Source organism: Mauremys reevesii, linkage group 9 (genome assembly GCF_016161935.1).
Source record: "Mauremys reevesii isolate NIE-2019 linkage group 9, ASM1616193v1, whole genome shotgun sequence".
NCBI classification, from domain to species: Eukaryota; Metazoa; Chordata; order Testudines; family Geoemydidae; genus Mauremys; species Mauremys reevesii.
In genome coordinates, this window is record NC_052631.1 from 1475826 (window position 1) to 1493270 (window position 17445).

The 17445-nt window shown below is 50.0% G+C and overlaps 1 long non-coding RNA gene across 2 annotated transcripts in view; it reads left to right on the forward strand.

The window, feature by feature from the left end:
• Positions 1-493: 493 nt before the first annotated feature.
• The window catches only part of LOC120371431, a 38318-nt gene continuing 21366 nt past the window's right edge, over positions 494-17445 (forward strand). The window contains exons 1-2 of one of the 2 annotated variants that reach the window (XR_005584346.1): positions 494-592; positions 2811-2949. This is a non-coding gene — a long non-coding RNA (uncharacterized LOC120371431). Of the gene's footprint in view, positions 593-2810; positions 2950-16492; positions 16748-17445 lie in introns of those variants that run through there. The other variant, XR_005584347.1, reaches the window with a different exon arrangement.

The following is a 17445-nucleotide window of genomic DNA, read 5'->3' on the forward strand; positions in this document are numbered from 1 at the left end:
TGGTCGTGCCGAGGTGGCCAGAGATATCGGGCCAGGCTCTCTGCCCCGTGGCGTTTGCTTTGCACTTCTCCAGGGCTGCAGAGCAGACAGGAAGCTGACCTCAGTGGCCTGCATGGGGACTCTCTGGGAACAGAGGAATCCTCCAATGCTCTGAGCCAGCCCTATGCCACACCCCTGGGATCCCAGCAGAGGGGCCTTTGGGTGTAGCCAGAGCACTACTGCCCTCCAGCGACCCGGGGCTGGAGAGTGGGGCGGGGGGGCTGCTCGAGGCTGTGCTAGAGACGAATGGGCTGACAGCCAGCCCCAGGATCGGGGAGGATAAAGGGGGAGAACAGCTGCTTTGCTCCCTCCAGCGTGCACACTGGGGTCCGGCGCTGCGTGGAGCTTGGCCAGTCCTGGGATCCAGTCCCTGGGAAGTGCACCAGGGGGCCCTGTCGAAGGTGACAAACAGGTCCTGCCACCTGCCTGCTGGTTGCTTCCTGCCACACAGGAACCTGCCGGTGCGAATGGTGCTCCGCTCCCTGCCTGCGCTGCGCCCTGCTGCACGCTCCGGAGGCTATGAAATAACAGGCCTTTCTTGTGGCTGATAGAGGTGGGTTGAACACCTGCAGGTGGAGATTTTAAAATAACCCTGAGCCCCCCGGGCGGCTTGCAAACCCAGGCCTTTACCAAGCAAGTACCGCCCCACCGCCCGCATTAGCCCTCCCCCATTGCTGCGCCATCCCAGCCTCTCGCTGCCTCGGCTTCCTTTCCGAGTGGTCTGCTCACAAGCTCATAAAAATCTGACACAGATGTGCCTGGCTGATGGCAGGCGGCGGCTGCCTGATGTGGTTGTGCTGCTGCTTCACGCCAACCCCGTAACCCTCTGCCATTCTGCAGCGAGGGGCGGGGGCAGGAGGGTGGACGTGATGTTTACGAGTCAAGCTCGTCTGCGTTACTGTGCTGGCCACGGCAGCGAGGTGACAGAAGCGCCTGGCGGCCCCTTGGTCGGTCTGTGCCCTGCGGACGCTGTGTGCGGTCCTGCCCCCTCCTCTGGGCCCTGCTGCTCCGATGAGCATCCAGGCTGTTCACATTGCAAAGGTGGCCTTGGCCAGCGGTCGGAGCAGCGGGCTAGCTCGCTGCCCACATCAGTGCCACTGGCCCAGAGAGCAGGAAAGGAGTCATCCTCAGGGACTGGCACTGCCAGCGGGAGGGGAATGTGCAGGGGAGCACAGGGAAGTGGGGCTTGGGGCCTGGGAAAGGAGGAGGGGACTCTGAGATGTGCCTCCCGGGAGGAAGAAGTCTGGAGGCTTGGTCTCCAGCTGGTGGGGAAAGGCGCCTGCTCCCAGCACGATCACCGAGTAACAGCCAGTCTGCAGGGGTGAAGAGTCAAAGCCACAGCCAGAGAGGGGCTGTTTCCTGTCTCAGTTCACCCAGGGACAGCGTGTGATGTAACAGTGCGAAGCTGAAGCCAACAATCACGCTCCCTGCACGCTGCTCTGTCTGCAAATCTGTCCTGCTGCATCAGGGGAGGCTCTAGCCATTTCGCCACCCCAAGCACGGCGTCATGCCGCAGGGGGCGCTCTGCCGGTCGCCGGTCCTGCTGCTCGGTGGAGCTCCCACCGGCGTGCCTGCGGATGCTCCACCGAAGCCGCGGGACCAGCGGACCCTCCGCAGGCACGTCTGCGGGAGGTCCACCGGAGCCGCCTGCTGCCCTCCCGGCGACTGGCAGAGCGTCCCCTGCGGCATGCCGCTCCAAGCACGCGCTTGGCGTACTGGGGCCTGGAGCCGCCCCTGTGCTGCATGTCTGCGGCTCGGTAGGGCCCAGTTCTTTACACCAACCCAGGGAGCCCTGGGGGGACCGCTACCGTGTTAGCCGGAGGGATAAGTAAATACTGGGCTGAACTCTGATAGTGTCTGTCTGTCTAATGCTCCCATCACTAGAGTACCTACACCCCAGTGTCTGCATGAGAATACGGGCAGCACAATGAATCCTAGGCCACAAACCAGGCTTGTCCCACCAGCAGCACCGCCAGGGACTGCTCCTGGTAAATGGACTGATGTCAGAGATCGAGCCGTCTCCTTGGATTGCCCAGCAAAGATCAGTGGGTGTTGCCAGTTACGTTTTTGCTATTTCCCCCTCCTTTCCCCCAGTCCCAGCTGGCAAGAGCAAGAGCGAGCCTCCTGGGTTCCCACAGCAGTTGCCTCCCTGTCCGTGCTGGGGCACGGCTTTCCCATTCTCTCACCACCGGCTGAGAAGGCCTCACTTTTGGAATTAGTGGGCTAGATCCTTGGCTGGTGTCAACGCAGACTTTCAGCTCTGCCGTCAATGCTAATGGCCTCCTTGTATTCCATGTGTGGGGGCTGGATGCCTGGATCCCCCACTCTGCCAATGCTCCCTGCTTGTGTCTGGATCTGAATTCCACTCCCGTGCAGTACCCAGCATTCAGGCATGTACCAGTCAAGGCAGCTCTGCTCTAGTTTAGCCAGTGGTTCTGGGCTGGGTGCAGGAATGGCTGGCGAGGCTTTGCCCTGGGCGATGCAGGAGGGCAGAGGAGATGATCATAACGGTCCCGTCTGACCTTGACATCTATGACTTGATTAATTATTTTTATAAAAATGGAGGGGCCTCCTTCGGCTCGGTCCCACCAGGTGTGAAGCAGGAGCAGCTCCACTGACGCCAGCGGAATTACACAAGTGTAAAAATGGTGCGAGTGGGAGGAGACCCAGGCTGCGTGTGCTGTTCCTGCTGGAGAAAGGTACCAGACTGACAGCCCTGAAGGTGCAGGGGTGGTTCCTGCCTGCCTAACACCTTGTCTTGTCATTTACAGCTGTGCGGCTCCAGAGCCTCTCCCACGCTGCTCTTTAGCCCCACTCTTTCGGCAGCGGGCGAGAAGCGAGAGGAGGCAAAGGCTAGACCTTGCGGCAGGAACGGGAGCCAGAGGAGCGGAAGTTGCCTATTTGTTTAAGGTGCAGGCGAGTTATGTCAGTCCGCTGCCTGCTTGTATTTCTTTAGAATGTGCATGTGCGAGCAGAGTATATAAAGTCCCTTCATTGTGCTGGGGGAGGGGCGCGCTGTTTGAAGCTGAGGTGAGAAAACACAGCGAGGCAGATGGAACCTGCTTTTGGAGTGAAAGGTATTTTTCGGCTATTTATGATAATTAGTGGGAAATGTTCCTCAAGCGTTTCAGATGATTCTGTAATGAAGCCGGGCAGAATGTTCTGGCTTTGTTCCTTTGGAACCATTAAAAATCCCCCTTCTTTGGCTTCGTTAATGCAACGTTGAAAAGGCACAATGGAATAAAAGTAACTCTGGGCAGAGTGGAACGCCCCTTCCCCCCCTTTCTATACAGAGACCTTTATAGCTGAGATTTTCTGGGTTATAAACCTTAGTGCTCATGATGTTCATGTGAACACAGCAGAATCCTGTTACTAAGGGTATTTGGCATCTCTAATGTGTGTGTGTATTAACGCTCTAAGACGTGAAACCCACAGAAGTGCTCAACAGAAAACAAAAGATTGAATTTAAAAAAATTAAAAGGAGCAGAGGTGATGCAAAATGCCATCAATCAATTTTTGCAAAAGTTGCTTTTCTGAAAGCAGTTGTGGCTGGGCAGATACAGACAGGACGACGTCTGGTGTCAAAGATTGCTGAGCCTTGAAGGAATGTAGAGGGATGCCTTATCTGGGCAGATGGAAATATAAAGTTGGCTCTCAAGGAAATTCTTTTAGAAGGGTTGAATCATTGCTTTCAATGGTCCAGATCCTGTCCTGCTTACTCGCATCAAATAGTCCTTTACTCTCTGAGTAGTCCCACTGGAATCGGAACAGACCAAGGGACTAATGTGAATAAAGAGGGTAGGATCTAGCTCTCTGTACCTGGGTGATGATGTGCCACTCTGGTTTCATTATTATTAGGGAGTGAGAGCTGGTTGATTCTTTTCTTTTCTTTAGCAGTGGGATTATTCTCTGGCATAAACGATCAAAAAATGTCCATCCCCACGATATAATCCCATTGCCATAGACCTAGTAGCATTATTTCCCCCAGAGAGATGTGTAAAGAGGATACTCTGATTAAAATGCCCCACTAAAGTGATGCAAAAGGGGGAAATGCCAGTAGCTTTTAGAGAGATGATCAAGGTTTATCTTGACAAGCAGGATTTTATTTTCATTCTTTCTTTTTGCAATGGTTGTAACTTGTAGCAGGGAAGTGCTGGGCTCCTCGGCTGGGATGACATGGGAGGTTGCAATGGAGAAAGTTTCTTCCAGACTCTAGGTGAAGGAAGATAAGAAATTAGGTGATTAGGAAGGGAAAATTGAACAAAACCTAAGCAAGAACCTGTATTCAAACAGCTCCAGACTCTGGGATGTTTGAAATCCACATTTAGGTCTCAGTGTTGTGGCTCAGACCCTTTGATAGCATTGGTCAAACCTGGCCCAGCCCTCCTCTGGGATACCAGTTTGTTGATAGTGGACCCAACCACTGGTCCCCACATGCCTCTAAGGCTGGGGTCTGGGCAGTGCCAGCTCATTGTCCCTAGCTCTGGGTCTCTGGGGCTCACGCCAGGCTTGGACCCTTTTCTGAGCCCTTCCCTGGGATGTGGGACTCCGCAGTCCAGCTGCCCCCAGGCCCTGGGACACGTGCCTCAGACCTTTCCCCCCATCCCAGTCACGTACTTTCCACCAGAGCTCCACACTCTGGGCTTCTAGTTTAACCCCTTTGGGAACACTGGCTGGAAGGCGCGGAACATAGGCTCAGCCAAGGGATTTCTCAACTGCAGACACTTTACTCTTTAAAAAGCAGTAGAGAGTTCCAGATCTTGGCTAGATAACAAAAACCTTGAGACACACCCCCTTCCCCGAGTCTGCGTTCACCCCTTCTGTGAGGCCGTGTCAGAGCTTCAGGCTTGGCAGGGTCCCTCCTGCCTGCTCTCTCTGCAGCCCACTCTTTTTGCATGGGGAGAGCCCCACTCCCCCCTCCTAAATACAGAGTAGCATTATCCTGTGATTGGGGCACTAGCCTAGGATGTGAGAGACCTGGTTTGAGTCCCAGCTCTGCCAAATGCTCCCCGTGTGACCACGGCAAGTCACTTAGGTGCCTAAATAGCTTTGAGGTTGGGTCTATCTCTGACTGATTTCAATAGGAGTCAGGTGACTAAATACCTCTGAGGATCTGGGCCTAAGTCTCTTTGTGCCTCCATTCCCTGTCTGTACAATACGGTTCACAGCACTGCCCTGCTGCACAAGGGTTCTCTGAGGATAATGACATTAAAGATGGTGAGGTGCTCAGATACTCTGGTGTTAGGGGGCCAGATAAGCACCTTAGATAGCCTCTATCCCTTTTTGCCATGTACCCAGGGCGAGAAACCCCAGCCCTTCCCCCCTACCCCTCAGGCTTCTGCATAGAGAATCCCTTGTTCCATGGAGCTGAACCAGCAGATGAGACAATCAAAGCTGATGGCTCTGGATTGCTCTGTGGTGGCTTCTCAGTCATAGGCATTTCCAGGGCCAGGCACCTGTCTGGAGTGCATTATGATAACCTGCCTTCAACATAAGGTGACCATTTTTTTCAAATTTAAAACCAGGACATTTAAAATTGGTCGATTTTGGCGGGCGCTGTGTGATGACGTCATCATCGAGTTCCCACGGTCGGGCTGTATGTAATGCGCCGGATATATCGAGAAAGTCGCGTACAAGCTAATATATAGTGTGTGTGTGCGTGGATGAGTGCGATGAGATCCAACGAACGAAACGGTCAAAAAAAAAATGTAAGAAAAAAAAAAAAAAAAAAAAAATAAAATTGATTTATTTATCATTGATTTGATTGATTGAATCTTTGATAAATGAATAATTTTTTTTTTTTTTTTTTTTTACTTTTTGTACTGTACCTCTGGTTAACCACACCTAACCAGACCCATGTTCAAAACAAAAACTAGTACTGTAAAAAATAAATACTGGTACTTCAACAAGGTGTTGATCATCTAAAACAAAATGGATGCCCAAATCCAAAATGGAGGTTACAATACAAAATGGAGTTCACAGTTTGACCCAGAGGTACCCTGCTCTGTCATAATATGAATTCATAATTGTGATCAATTTTAGAAAACAAAATCACGCTGAGGATCTGTTTCTATTGCATGTGGCTCTCACGGCAGGGTCGGATCTTGTGTTGATACAATGCCTTTAATACCGAAGGCTCCCAGAGTGCTTTACAGACTATTGGAATTGTTACACTGAATGATGAACTGCAGCCACCTCTAAGGTGAAACATGGCAACCGTTTGCTGTGTTCTGAAAACTCTGAAAAGTTTGGGTAACCCTGCTAGTATCCAATGTAATTACTCAAAACAGCATAGACAGCAATGCTTTTGGAGAAAACATGCCTAGAAAGATAGCAATGTCACCGTCATAACCTAGCTTCATAAGATGAGGGTCTCCCTTCCCAATGTGGATTACATTTGGGATCATTTTAGACTTTAAAACCACACCATGCCCTATATTGCACAGATACTCTGTTTCCATGATGACTGGACCTGACTGTGCCTGGAAATCCTTTTAATCGACCAGGAACAATGAGGCTGCCTTAGTGTTTTTTCTCTGCTTCTGGGAACTCATCGGCAGAAGGACAATGGACCAATTACTACATAAAATGTGCAAGCTCCTGAGGAGAGGTTAAGGGCTGGGAGCACAGCTTCCTTTGAGCTGGCTCTGCGACTCCATGTCATCTGTCCCTGTCCTTAATCAAGTTACCGTATCAACCAATGTCTGTGCCAACGGGCCCCATCACTCTTCAATGAGAAAAAACTGCAGACAAATTTCTAGCAGCAGGAAGTTGGAGCTCTCCTGCCTGGCTGGATAAAAAGTACCTGTAACCTCTGCATGGCCTCCCCGCTCTCTCCCGCTGAGAGATCGCTTCACGTTAGCACCACGCTAGTTTTGGAGCCCGTGCTTCAGGGATAGCCGGGGAATGGGCTGGGGAGAATAATGCACTGAGTGCAGTGGCAACAGCAGCAGCACAATGTGACCATCGGGGTCTAGGCTGGCATTTCTGCTTCCGTTTTTTGTTTGGACAACTCCTCACGCTCCCCTTACAGTCTGATGCCCGTTCTGAGGCACAAGTCAATGAAAGCAAAATTTTTGTGAGCAAGATCAGTGGGTGAATGATAGTTCAGCTCTGATCCTCAAAGGAAATCTATCTGGGCTATTGACCCATGGGAAGGAACATTTCGTTAGCTTGGGTGGGTGAGTGGGTGCCCACATGAATTGTGATGGGGATGGGTCCAAATCAGAATCCTGGCTCCCACACACGTGAATTCTGGAAGCGGGCGTGTGCAGAACCCACCTCTGAATTTTGCAGCCTGGATCTGACTCTCTAAATGGCTGGACCAAACACCTGCAAAGTTTGGAGTTCTGGAAATCTGCATTATGGACATTCAAGAGTCTGAGTCTGAACCCTTCCAAAGTGCAGAGTTTTCACAGGTGTGTGAAGCTGACAGTCATGAATAGCATCCTGGCAGCTCTTTGCAGAGAGAGGGATGTGGCTAACACAGGAAATCCGTCAGGCTGACCTGTGGCCAGAGGACCCAGGCCTGGCAGATAGTATAAATAAGCCGCTGTACAAGCAGGAGGAGGAGTTGCTGTTAATTATGTTTTCAGCACCCACAAGGGGCAAGGGAGACTGAGGGCTGGCAAAATACCTAACAATAGTAGCTCCTTCCGCAGCCCTCCTAGAAGATGCACCTTCCAGCATGTCCAGAAGATCAGTCAGTTAGACCAGGCCAGAGCCTGAGAGGTAGGTAAATGCGATGGGAGTCTGAGACTTGCTGAAAATCGGCTGGTGAGTCCATCCATCCATCCATCCATCCATCCATCTCTCTCTGAAGTACCCATCTCTGTGATAGTTTGGCACTGAGGTCACAGGGGGGTCAGGCTGCAGACCCAGGAACAGGACCCAGAACTCCTGATACCACTCGCCTTATGCCTCTCCACACAGGCCTGCTCCCGCCCCTCAGACGGGAATGCCGTGGGAAGCGCAGTGAAGGGCCTGGCTCAGCTGGGCGGGTGATCACCGCCATGCGGATAAGGTAGGCGTATTCCCACTCCCTCTGCCTCTTTTTGGCCTACGCTTGCTTTCCAACAAATTATTTCTATAAGCTCTCGCCAGTGGCCAGAGACAAAAGCTCAGGTATGGAGCCGCGGCGTGCTCCTGACCTTTCACATCCTCGGACAAACGTGCAGCAAGCAAGAGAAGGCAGCACAAAGGGGACCCCAAGCTGGCTGGAGCCGTGACCCTGCCTTGCCACAGCTACCTGCTGCTCCAGACAATGGAGCCCACGGCCCAGGGCCTGCCTTCCGCGAGGATGAGAAAGGGCCCGAGATGATAATGAGCCCAGCTACCACTGCTCTCTTCAGAGAACTGAGTCAACTCCTTGGGAAGAAAAAACCCCTCTTGGATAATAAAGAAGTAACAAATGAAGAATAAAAGCCTATAGAAGACGTCTTAACCCAGCCAAGAAAAAAATGTCAACATCTGTGGGGCTGTCTGCAAAAACAGACCAAACCCCTAATGAATCCCCTCTAGAAAAGGCATTCACTCGAGGAAAGGCAAAAGGCTACATTTTTCTATGGAGGCATAAAGATTTTGATGAATCTGCCCTTTTTCTTTCCAGTGCAGTTGAACCAAGCACTAATGTTCATCTTCAGCTTTATTAAAGAACTGGAAGGGGGGGGGGGAAGAGGGGGAGGAGAAAGGAGCAGCTTGATCGGGAAGTTTATGAGGAGGGTGGATTTAGGGAGCCTGCATAGATGTCTGCACATTGAGGCAAGGAAGAAAAGCAATGGGTATTAGAGAAAATACTGTTTAACAAGAGTTTCTTTAGACAGCCCATTTGGAGAGAGACTGGCGTTCCAATAAACGTAATCCTCTTAGCACCGACTTAAACGTGTTTGTACAAAACAGGGAAATATAATATGAATGGAATAGTCACTTTTGCTAAAATACTTAATAAAAAGACAAAAGTTCTTTATTTTGATCTTCAACTCCAATTCGGGGTTGGGATGCAGCAGATGTTCTCTCAGAAGGCTGTTAAAAAAAAGAAAAGAAAAGGAAGAAAATAGCCTTCCAAACTCACTCTGCTGTGCAGAACCTTTGGTTATTTTATAAACCCACTGCTTATCTGCAAGGAAAACAAGCCTCTATGCAGCTTCTATGTTTTCTGAACTATAATCTAGTAGCTATATTTTTTTAACCTATGGAACTTCAGGAGGAATACTTGATAAACAAATCACATTCCTGGTGGAAATACACATGTAATTTTCTTGTACATCTCTTGGGGGGTGGGTCTGTTTTTTATGCATAATAAGTATTTAGTGATGTCCCCAAACTGGAAATATTAAATCCTCTACCAATTCACTGAGATTTTAGAACCGGTGTTTCTAAACTGACCAGAATGGTATCACCAGGTACCCTCTCAAATTCATAGTGTTACATTGCTCACATTGTGCTGTGCTGAATGGAAAACTACATTATGACTTTGACTACCATTCTAAGTATAAACTAATCACAACCTAATTTTCACTGGGAGAGTGGACCCATTTTTTGAGTGAAATGGAGCAAAATTGTACAGATATTTTACAAACAAAAGTTATGAAATTGAAACGCAAAGGCCCCCAATTTAGCAGCCACTGTTTTAACTCTAAGGAAATTCTGCTGAACAAAACAAATGCAGACACCCTTTTATCTAATGCTGATGCATTTATGCACTCATAGGCACTCTTTAATGCTTTGGGAAGATGTTTTATGTCGCAAATGCAAATCTCAAAAACAATTATATCAGTTTGTCTAACAGAACTGGTCATTTGGGTGCCAGAGGAAATAGTTGTTACAGCCGGTAAAAAAAAAAATTTCAACTGAACATTTTTCTGTCAGTATATGCTGTTATACTGAAGTCAAAACTCTTCATGTCAATTTCAACAACATTTTTGGCTGAGAAATCTTGAAACAATATGAATCAAAGTAGTGTATTTCATTGTGACTTCAACAGCTTGTTTTGTCTTAATTTTTCAAACTTTTTAAACTTCTAATTTAATTTAAATTTGCTTTGATAACACTGAAACATTCATATAATACAATATAGAATGTTCTATATACAAAATATTGCATATAAACAAATTATTAAACATAGTACACTAATTATATATTTAATAATTTGTATACAATATTTAGTATATAGAATATTCTGTATTGTATTATATGACTGTTTCAGTGTTATCAAAGCAAAATGTGTCAACGTGATCAAAACAAAACATTTCAATATGGGCATTTCAATGTTTCTGAGCTGGAATATTTTGGAATTTCCGTTTTGCAGTCAACTTTGAAATTTCAACTTTTTTGTCCCAACTCAAGAAAAAAAGGGAATTTCAAAATGTCAGAATTTCCCACGTGATGGAAGCTCTGTTTGCCAGCCCTTGTAACTATATTGGGGCAAACCTGATCAGACCTAATATCTCAGGATTTGCATCTGTGTGGTTTTTCCCCACTTGTGTATTTAGTCCCTCAGGTCTCATTTAAGGGGCTAAAATAGCAGGAGAGGTAGTCTTCTCACGGGGTTTCCACAACCCATGAGCTGCAGGATGACGAAACGACAATGAGTTGCAGCAATGTGAATCAGGAGTGAGCCAATGGAGCCTGTGTGAAATTAGTGCAAATGAGATGAGAATCAGGCCCAATATCTCATGTTATTCTGGCCCTATAAATGGCACACAGCAACATAAACAAGCACAAGTACCTGAGATATGAATTCTAGTCCCCATGTACATTCCTAATTAATAGATCACCCAGCTAATGAACTGCACCTTTTCCCAGGAACTTGCTTGCCCCCTTGGTCCTTTAAGCTTATAGAATAACTATGGGAGCCATCTTAGAAGCTTATTAGACTGTGAACATGTGATGGGGGCTGGCAGACTGGTGACTAGGCCACAAGGCATTACCCAGAACTGCTGGGGTGTGGCTTGAGGGGCCTTTGGTGGTGCCATTTTTCTGAAGTCCTGCTGGTTCTTTCTGCAGGCCGGGTGGTGAAGTATGGGAAGGTAACCTGGAAAGTAGCCATGTGGAGTCACTTTCTTCATTGCTGTTTTTACTCTCAGCTTGCCAGCCCCAGATACATTGCTGGGAATACACGACTCTTCATTGGTGCTGGTGAGTAACCATCAGTGCAGTGGGGTTGTGAGTTCTTGAAGATAATCGCTAACCATTTTGAGATAGTTTAAGTGTCCTAGGGTGAATTTCATCAGGCCCCACTAACTGGAATACATCTGGAATATCTAAATATTCTTTGACTTGTTCTTTCCCTGTTCTGGCTTCCCCCTTGTTAATATGAATTGTGTTACGTATCTAGTCACAATTAAACTTTTTAGTGAAGGTAGAAGCAAAATAGGCATTAAAGACCTCTGCTTTCTTGGTGTAATCGGTTATTAGTTCTCCTCCCTACTAAGTAGGATACCTACGCTTTTCCCTTGTCTTTTTCTTGTTACTAATGTATTTCTAGTCCCTTGCCAGGTGTAACTCATTTTGTGCCTTAGCCTTTCTGATTTTGTCCCTACACATCTGTGTTATTCTTTTGTGCTCCTCGGCAATTTGTCCATGTTTCCATTTTTTTGTAGGATTTATCCGGACTTGGCCTCCCTCATACCCCAGCCACAGGATCAGGCCCGGTGTCTAGGCAACCATGTCCACAGTGATATGCTTAGCAGTTTGTATTGCGCGCCCCTCTGGCAATGCTAGCTTTGCTGTATCCCTAAGGCAAACCGAAATCCAAAGGGCCAAATTCAAGCTCGGTGGGGATTGGTCCTGCTTTGAGCAGGGGGTGGGACTAGATACCTCCTGAGGGTCCCTTCCAACCCTGAGATTCTATGATTCTAAGCCCAACGCCTCTTAAATCAAGGGAATGGCACCTGCTTAATTAGCACGTGTTTCTTATTCTGGGGTGTTTCCCTCAAAGTGGCTCAGCTCTGAGGGTGGCAGATCCTGCGCCTACCACCAGGCCCTCATCCCGAGGTTATGGGAGGGCCGATGTCAGGTGTTCCATGGAGAGAGAAAAGGACTTTGCTAGGTTCTGTACTGAGTCCTTCCTTCCTTAGCGCCCTTGGCAAACCCAGGCCTGGCTCGCCTGTGCCTCTGACTGCGCCGGTACAAGCGCCTCTGGTGCAGCGGGGGGCTGCAGAGGTTGTGAAAAGGGTAAGTGAGCTCCGCTCGCTCCCAGTGACTTGCCTGTCCCACTCCTGACTCCACGGTCTCTGGGAAGCTGGGGGCTTCCTCACTGGGCAGCTGCTTCCTGATGTCAGCTACGGCTTGGGCTGTGCTCTGGGCGTGTGAAATGCGACACGTGTGCTAAGTGTTGTGTAACAGGTCACAAAGCCTGGCAGTGTGAGGACCCTGTTTATTCACCCACGCCAGACCCTCAGCTGCTGCAGCCCAGCTCACGACCTAGCTGCATGCGCAGTACCAGCAAGGGGAGGGGCTTGGCAGAGCTCCAGGGATTTTAAAGTGCTCTTTGCAAAGGATGGGAAACATTTTCAAACTGGCAGCTGCCTTACAAAACCAGGCACCTTCTTTATGCTACACTATGGCAAGAGGGACCGAACAGGGCATCGTCTGGGTCAGAGATGAGGCCTGCTGGGTTACCTGGGCCGTTCCCAGGCTCCAAGGTAGTACTGTTCCTCACGTTCCCCAGTGCTTTGCCAGTCAGGTTTTGGGATTCCCACCTTGCACTGGGGAGACCCTTCTGCACTATAATAGATCTGACTGTGGGCCCAATCCTGTCTCCACTGAAGTCAATGGGAGTTTTGCTTGGACTTCACTGGGAACAAGATCTTGAGGCTTGAGAGCTGTGCTCTCTACATGTGTCGGCAAAGCACCATGCACCCATGTGACGCTGCAGAAATAATAACAGCAAACTCACTGTCAGTGAGGATTGCAAGCCTGGGTTTTCAGTTACTCATCCCCCCCTGCATATCCAAGGCCATTTCTCAGCCAATTGTCTGCTGCTTTGATGCACGATTGCTTGATGTATTTAGGTTTATAAAAGCACCTCTCTTGTGCTCGGGCCACTGATCTGTTTGCAGCTGTGCTGCTCACCGTGGCCACCTGGAGCAGCAGAGAGTGAACGTCTCCTGCTCCAACGCATGGATTCCTGGCAGCTGGGTTACAGCAGAATCTCCATTCACAGCCTGGGGCTATGACACACAGCTGAGCAGTTCCGATTCCATCCAGCAGAGAGCAGTGGCTTCCATACCGTCCACCCCCACCAGCTCACTGCATATGTTGTGGGCCCCTTTAGGGGCATATTTCTGCGAACCTGGCTGCGAGCGTCCGTCGGAAAGCCAGACATTCAGAGTGGAGGGTGTTTCCGTCAGCCATGACCCCTCCCAAGGTGGCATTGCAGACACCGAACCCAGCTGAACAGCACAGCTGTACCGTGTGTACGACGTGCTGTCACCACATACCATGTGTGCGTCTGCCCGGAGGTCTAGTGGGGAGGGAGTCAGCTGGTGTTTGCCTTCCCTGTCACGTCCTCATTGCGGGGGCTGTGAGTCAGGCATATGACTCTGTTTGACCCTAACCTCCTATTCTGTGTGGTTCATTAATAACTCAGTCCCTGCCACAAGTCCCCTCCTGCGATGGCTTCCAGCAGATTTGGCGCGGGGGGTGTAACCAGAAGCGAACCCCCAGTTAAAAGGAGAACAGCACAGCACATTGCATCCATCTCAGCAGCTGCCCACGCCACATGACAGACCAAAGCACAGCTCAAAATACCACCCAGGCGACCACTAGGGTGTCTGCGAGGAGCCAGATGCTGCTGCTGCTGCGACTACAGCGCAGAAAATCTCTCCCTCCACTTGACATTTAAAAAGCACAGGCAGTGGCTGCTCCTGTGCTGGGAGAAAGGCCTGCTGCCGTGCTTAGGGTGACCAGAGAGCAACTGTGAAAACATGGGACAGAGGATGGGTGGTAATAGGCACCTATATAAGAAAAAGTCCCCAAAACTGGGACTGTCCCTATAAAAACGGGACATCTGGTCACCCTAGCCACACTGCTGTCACGCTTCTTTCTTCTGGTTAAGAAAAGCGGTAACAGATTTCAAGAGGGAAAAGGGCCCTGGTGTTTGCTGAACCATGGTGGAATTAACGCCGCCGTGCTTAGATCTTCTCATCTCCCCTCTCCGCCGGGCAAACCCCGAGCCCCAGTGCCAACAACCCCCTGCCTGAATGGAGCGTCCTGCACGGCCTGAGCCACGCTGAGACGCCCCCTCCCAGTCGGGTCTGAACAGCTGTATCTTGGCAGTGCTCTTGTGGGCTCAGGGGGCCCAGGAAGTGGGAGAGCATGAACCCCAAACTGCTTCTCACGCAGCAGCCCAAAAGCACCAGGCTTCCTGGGCAACGGGCTCTGTTAGACCCCGGGCCGGCCTGCTGGCTCCAAACTCCAGCGGGAGGGGTCCCTGGGACCAGGCCCCACAGGGAGGTGGGCAGGAGTTGTGGGAGCTCGGCACCTGCAGGAGCGGCGGCTCTTAAAGAAACGCTACGGGGCAAGTCCTGGGGCTGTGACGCCATGCCCCATGTGTGCTGCTTGGCCAAGGACAGGAAAGCCGTGACCCCAAGGGCCTTCCCCATGAGGCTCTGCTGGCATCTGTAATGTTATTTCATCTCCTGCCATTTCTGAGCCAGACAGACAAAGGTTACCGGTAAATGGCTTTAAACCTAGAGATGAGCTGGAACCAGCTCCCTTGAACTGTGGGAGAGTTTGGATCTTGGTCTGAATGTCTTGGCTGGATTTCTCTCTCCCAGATCAAAACAACCCTTCCGCAGATTTTGTGGCTCAGACCCATCTCTACGTAAACCCCATGTGGCAAAAGAATAGCTCATGCTGAGCCCAGTGACCTATGTCTTGTCTGCCAGCTGGTTGGGGTGGTGGTGAGGATGTGGGTTTATTTTCAAGGAAACATGCTGAAGCCAAATGTTTTGTCAGCCAGCTCCGCAGTGGCCAGACACCAGCAGAGCTCTGGTGTGTGTCCTGCACACACTGTGCTTCCCAGACACACTCCCCCAGCCCAGAAGGAGGCTTGTGGGCTTCAGTGCAGAGCTGGTTAGAAAACGAGGGGTTTTTTCCTGCAGAAAATTTCAATGTAAATTAAGAAAAAAATAGTTTTCTTTAAAAATTTCTGCAGAAAATTTCCACTTTTTGTCAAAAAAACAAATATTTTTGGCCAAAACCCAGAAATGTTTGGTTGTTGGGCAAAACTTTTTAAATGAAAGCTTAATGCATTCTGTGGAAAGCAGATATTGTTTTGCAAAACATTTTGTCTTGTTGAAAATCCATTTTGCCTTTGGAAAACATGTCGTTTCTCTCGGCCCTAGTCCCTAGGCAGCAGCTCTTGCCAAGGTGCTAAGAGTTCTGCCGCAGGCCACACAGGGCCTTGAAGGTAGCGCCCTGCAGAGCGGACAGGATTCAGAAAGGTGCTGAGAGCCCCCTGACGTCAATGCGGGATTGGCCCCTGGAGATGGCTCATGCTGCAGGATCCAGATGTAGGGTTTGGATTGTGGATTGAGGCCTCGCTCTCTCACTATCAGACAAAATGGGCTATTTTTCAGTCCCATCGGTTTGGCACATCTGAAAAGCCCCATTACAATGCAGACTGACTTGCTTGGAGCTATCAGCTGGCCATGGTTTGGCCTGAACGACATCTGCAGCATAATAGCTAACGTGGCTGCATCTCTGTGGGGCTTGTCGATCATGTTAAGCGAACTCAAGTGAGCGAGAGCGTTTGGAAAATATACCCTCTTTGCCCGACAAGGCCCACACTCCCAGACCAATGCAATCTGGGCCAGGCTATGCTCAGGTGTGCTTGCCTGAATATTTGCTGAAAGTGGTATTACACGTGAAGGTCACAACGGACATTTCCTGGTAGCGAGTGCTTTTACCAAGGGCAGTCTCACACCAGCTGCATGGCTAAACCCTTTACAGTCACAAAGCTGATTTTTATTCCCATGGTAGGGAACTTTTTCAAGTGTATAGAGCTTGTCCTGCTCTTCTTTAGCTAAATGAAAAGCTATATTTTCCCCCAGCATGTTTCATTTAGACATCAGCTCAAGCCAGTAAAACCTGGATCCAGATTTCAAACACCTGAAGGCAAAGGGCACGTGGTTCAGGCCTTTATAAAAATAGGGAGCATTTGGCAATGTTGGATCTAATTCTGGATTCCCTTGTCACGATTCTCCCACCTACTTCAGTCCTGAGGAGGTGGGATGTTGGGTTCTGGCCTGGCTATAATTTCAAGCACTGTTGTACAGCCCCAGGTCTCCCCACTAGGACTGCCCAGAGTGCTCAGAGAGGGGCCAGGCAGGGCAGCTGTCTGCAGCACTCAGGAAGTTTCATGTTGCTCATTGCGGATCTCTGAACAGACTCTGGCGTGTGGGGGTTCCTGTGCGGGGTGGCGGGGGTGCTGACTGATAGGGTCAGGACAGGCCTGAGAGGGGCCTGCCTGTGTCAGGCGAAGAATAGCTGGCCGACTGCCTGCCCTGCCTCATTATCTGACATCTAATTCCTTCTTATCGTCCTGCTGGGAGATAAAGCGGCTGCTGTGGAGAGATGTTGCTGCAGGCTAGAAGTGCTGACTGAGAGTGAGGGATCAGCCTCGTGCCAGGTGAACAGGCAGCCCAGGCGCCGCCAGCCACGGGGACGGCTTGAATCCTGAATGTTGGGCTTGTGATGAAAGGTACTGGTTGAGGGGCCCTGGGCACAGAGGCATCTATTCACCCTCAGCACAGGGAATGCCTGAGACCCTCCCCACCACTGCCTGGGCATCATGCAAGGTCGTTGCCTCTTCCTGCCTTCAGGGCTGAGGATTTGGGCAGGCCTCATCTCAGACCCCCAGCTAGTGGTAGCAGGATGTGGAGATTGTGTGAGGTGAGCACCTGTCCTCTGGGAACTGGACTGAGGCCACCGAAGACCCAGCAGCCTGCAGTGACGGTTGTCAGGACTGGAAATAAAAACGGCCACACTGGGTCAGACCAATGGTCCATCTAGGCCAGCGTCCTGTCTTCCACCAGTGCCAATGCCAGGTGCCCCAGAGGGAATGGAACAGAACAGGGCAACGATCCAGTGATCCACCCACTGTCGGACAGTCCCAGCTTCTGACAGTCAGAGGATATGAGACTCTCAGAGCATGGGGCTGCATCCCTGACCATCCTGGCTAATAGCCATTGATAGACCTGTCCTCCATGAACTTATCTAGTTCTTCTGTGAACCCAGTTATACTTTTGACCTTCACAACATCCCCTGGCAGCAAGTTCCATGGGTTGACTGAGCGTTGTGTGAAGAAATACTTCCTTTAGTTTGTTTTAAGCCTACTGCCTGTTAATTTCATTGGATGACTCCTGGTTCTTGTGTTATGTGAAGGGGCAAATGTGACAT